The sequence below is a fragment of the Macaca thibetana genome, chromosome 15, assembly GCF_024542745.1.
Source record: "Macaca thibetana thibetana isolate TM-01 chromosome 15, ASM2454274v1, whole genome shotgun sequence".
NCBI classification, from domain to species: Eukaryota; Metazoa; Chordata; class Mammalia; order Primates; family Cercopithecidae; genus Macaca; species Macaca thibetana.
The window spans coordinates 58,433,454-58,436,951 of NC_065592.1; the positions used below are offsets into that span (position 1 = coordinate 58,433,454).

At 44.3% G+C, this 3,498-nt stretch overlaps 1 long non-coding RNA gene across 1 annotated transcript; it reads right to left on the bottom strand.

Moving 5' to 3' along the window:
* Positions 1-805: 805 nt before the first annotated feature.
* LOC126937623 (uncharacterized) lies at positions 806-3,225 on the bottom strand. Its single transcript, XR_007719795.1, has 3 exons — positions 3,125-3,225; positions 2,827-3,017; positions 806-1,271 (listed from the first exon to the last, which is right to left on the bottom strand). It is a non-coding gene; the product is annotated as an uncharacterized LOC126937623 (long non-coding RNA).
* Positions 3,226-3,498: the final 273 nt, after the last annotated feature.

The window sequence follows — 3,498 nt, forward strand, 5'->3', positions numbered from 1 at the left end:
CCTGAATATCTTTGTTAATTTTCTGTCTCAATAATCTAATATTGTTAGTGGGGTGTTAAAGTCTTCTACTATTAATGTGTGAGAGTCTAAGTTTCTTTGAGTGTCTCTACGAACTTGTTTTATGAATCTGGGTGCTTCTGTATTGTATGTATATATATTTAGAATAATTAGCTCTTCTTGTTGAATTGAACCCTTTATCATTATGTATGTCCTTCTTTGTCTTTTTTCTTTGTTGGTTTAAAGTCTTTCTTCCCAGAAACTAGGATTGTGACCCCTGCTTTTTTCTGCTTTCCATTTGCTTGGTAAATTTTCCTCCATCACTTTATTTTGAGTCTATGTGTGTCTTTGCAGATGAGATGAGTCGCTTGAAGACAGCACAGTGATGGGTCTTGACTCTTTATCCAACTTGCCATTCTGTGTCCTTTAATTGGGGCATTTAGCCCATTTACATTTAAAGTTAATATTGTTATATGTGAATTTGATTCCGTTGTCATGATGCTTGCTGGTTATTTTGCAGTCTTCTTTATGTGGTTGCTTCATAGTGTCACTAGTCTTTGTACATCAGTGTGTTTTTGTAGTGGTTAGTAATGGTCTTTACTTTGCATATTTTGTGCTTCCTTCAGAAGCTCTTGCAAGGCAGGCCTGGTGGTGATGGATTCCCTCAGGATTTGCTTGTCTGAAAATAATTTTATTTCTCCTTTGCTTATCTGTTGGGAAAAAGGCTGAGTGTAGGGGAAAAAAAGTGAGGCGGGGCAGGCATGTCTGACATAATGTCCTCGGGAATGTGTCTAGACTTGCTGGCTCCTTGCTTCTAGCTCTCCTAGGCTCCTAGATCAATTGTATTCCCATTATCTCAAATAGCAGAACATGTTCCTTATAAATGCTAAACCATCACAGCTGTAGATCATGTGCCTGCCCTTTTCACCCCCACATTCTTACCACCTGTTCCTTTGTTGGTTTACCAATAAATAGCATGGGCTCCCAGAGCTCAAGACCTTCTCAGCCTCTACGATTGCGATGGCCCCCTGGTCCCACTTTACTTCTCAAACTGTCCTTTTCTCAATGCTTTGACTCTGCCAGACTTCGTTGCCTCCATGACCTGGTGTTGAGTCTGATCACTCCAATATTATCAAACTTAGTTTGGCCAGATATGAAATTCTGGGTTTGAAGTTCTTTTCTTTAAGAATGTTGAGTCTCTTCTGGCTTGTAGGGTTTCCACTGAGAGGTCTGCTGTTTGTTTGAAGGCTCCCGTAGGAGGTGTTCGGAGACCCCTGGTCTCACCAAGAGAGGAGGAATGGGATCAGTAACTCACTTAAGGAAGCAGTCCATTTGCCCCTTGGCAGAGCAAGTATGCTGTGCTGACCACCTGGCCTCTCCAGAGCCAGCAGTCTGGAAAAAATAAGTTGGCTGAACCACAGAGACAGCTGGCTGCCCCTCCCACCAGGGACTCCATCCCAAGGAGAGATCAGAGTTCAGTTCATATAATCCTGGCTGGAGTTGCTGAAATTTGGCAACGAGGCCCTGCCCAGTGAGGAGGGATGGATGTAGGTCCCACTTAAAGAAGCAGACTGGGGCCATGCACGGTGCCTCACACCTGTAATACCAGCACTTTGGGAGGCTGAGGTGGGCAGATCACAAGGTCAGGAGTTCGAGACCAGTCTGGCTAACACAGTGACACTCTATCTCTACTAAAAATACAAAAATTGGACAGGCACAGTGGCTCATGCCTGTAATCCCAGCACTTTCAGAGGCTGAGGCAGGCAGATCACCTGAGGTCAGGAGTTCAAGGCCAGCCTGGCCAATATGATGAAACCCTGTCTCCACTAAAAATACGAAAATTAGCCAGGTGTGGTGGTGCACACCTGTAATCCCAGCTAGTCAGGAGGCTGAGGCAGAAGAATCACTTGAACCCGGGAGGCAGAGTTTGCAGTAAGCTAAGATCGGGCCACTGCACTCCAGCCTGGGTGACAGAGCCAGACTCCATCAAGAAAAAAAAAAAAATTAGCTGGGCGTGGTGGCGGGCACCTTTAATCCCAGCCACTCCGGAGGTTGAGGCAGGAGAATCGTTTGAACCCAGGAGGCTGAGATTGCAGTGAGCCGAGTTCAGGCCATTGAACTCTAGCCTGGGTGACAGGGTGAGACTCCGTCTCAAAAAAAAAAAAAGGTCGGGCTCAGTGGCTCATGCCAGTAATCCTAGCACTTTGAGAGGCGGACGCGGGCAGATCACAAGGTCAGGAGATCGAGACATCCTGGCTAACACGGTGAAACCTTGTCTCTACTAAAAAATATTTAAAAATTAGCCAGGTGTGGTGGTGGTCACCTGTAGTCCCAGCTACTTGGGAGGCTGAGGCAGGAGAATGACATGAACCTGGGAGGTGGAGGTCGCAGTGAGCCGAGATCACGCCTCTGCAATCCAGCCTGGGCGACAGAATGAGTCTCAACAACAACAACAAAATAAAAATAAAAATAAAAAATAAGCCAGAAGAAGCAGACTGGCCATGATCAGGAACAACAGCTGTACTGCATTGTGGGCAATTTCTTCTGGTCCCAGTGCCAGCAGGCTGGAGCATCAGACTGGAACCACAGATATGGTGGCTGCCCCCACCCCCAAAAAAACTCCTCGGTCTCAGGCCCTTTCCAGCCTACTGCTGCTGGCCAGTTGGAATTCCAAGCCAGTGGTTCTTAACTTGTGAGGTGACATGGGAATGGGGCCTGCAGAACAATGTTACTGTGCTCACTGGATTCAGCCCCCTTCATAGTGGATGCACAGGATTCCTTGCTGGAATTCCTAGGGCTAGAGTATGCAAAACTCCTGAGTTTCCCTACCTGCCATAGTGAGTGAGCAGCCACTCTGCTGGGACTCCGCACAACTCTGTGCTTCATCCCCAAGGCTCTCATGTGAGAATCTGGATACCTCAGTTGAAGGTGCAGAATTTCCTTGCCATTTTGTGAGAGCTGCAGACCACAACTGCTTCTGATTGGGCATCTTGGTCCTTCCCCGCCTTTTTATCTTCTAACTGTTGGGATAGAAGAATGAAATCAATTTGCAAATGTTTATTTTTTAGTCATTCAATTCAACTAATTCTAAGAATTTTTTATTTGAATAATTTGGGCATAATATCACATTATCAACAACTGAAATTGTATCTTCTGTTTTCATCCTCTAGGTGTCCCTCTCTCTGAGTTCTGTTTCTTTTCGCGTTCAGCAGAGTGAATTATTCTTCAAATATACCATTGTTAAGGAAGATAACTTAGGATGCAATAGACTACCTAAAAAACAAAATCATGAAAGTGATTTTCTCATCTCAATCTGGGATGCTGCCCATGCCATAAAGTTCTCAATGCTTGTATCAGGGATGGACAAAAAGAGAAACAATCATTGTCAATACTTTATGAGCCAAGAGAAAGAAGAAAAAATTGAAGTATAAATTTAAACAAAATGGAAGAAGAGAATTGATAAATAATAAAAATTGATTCAAATAATTTAAGAAATAATTA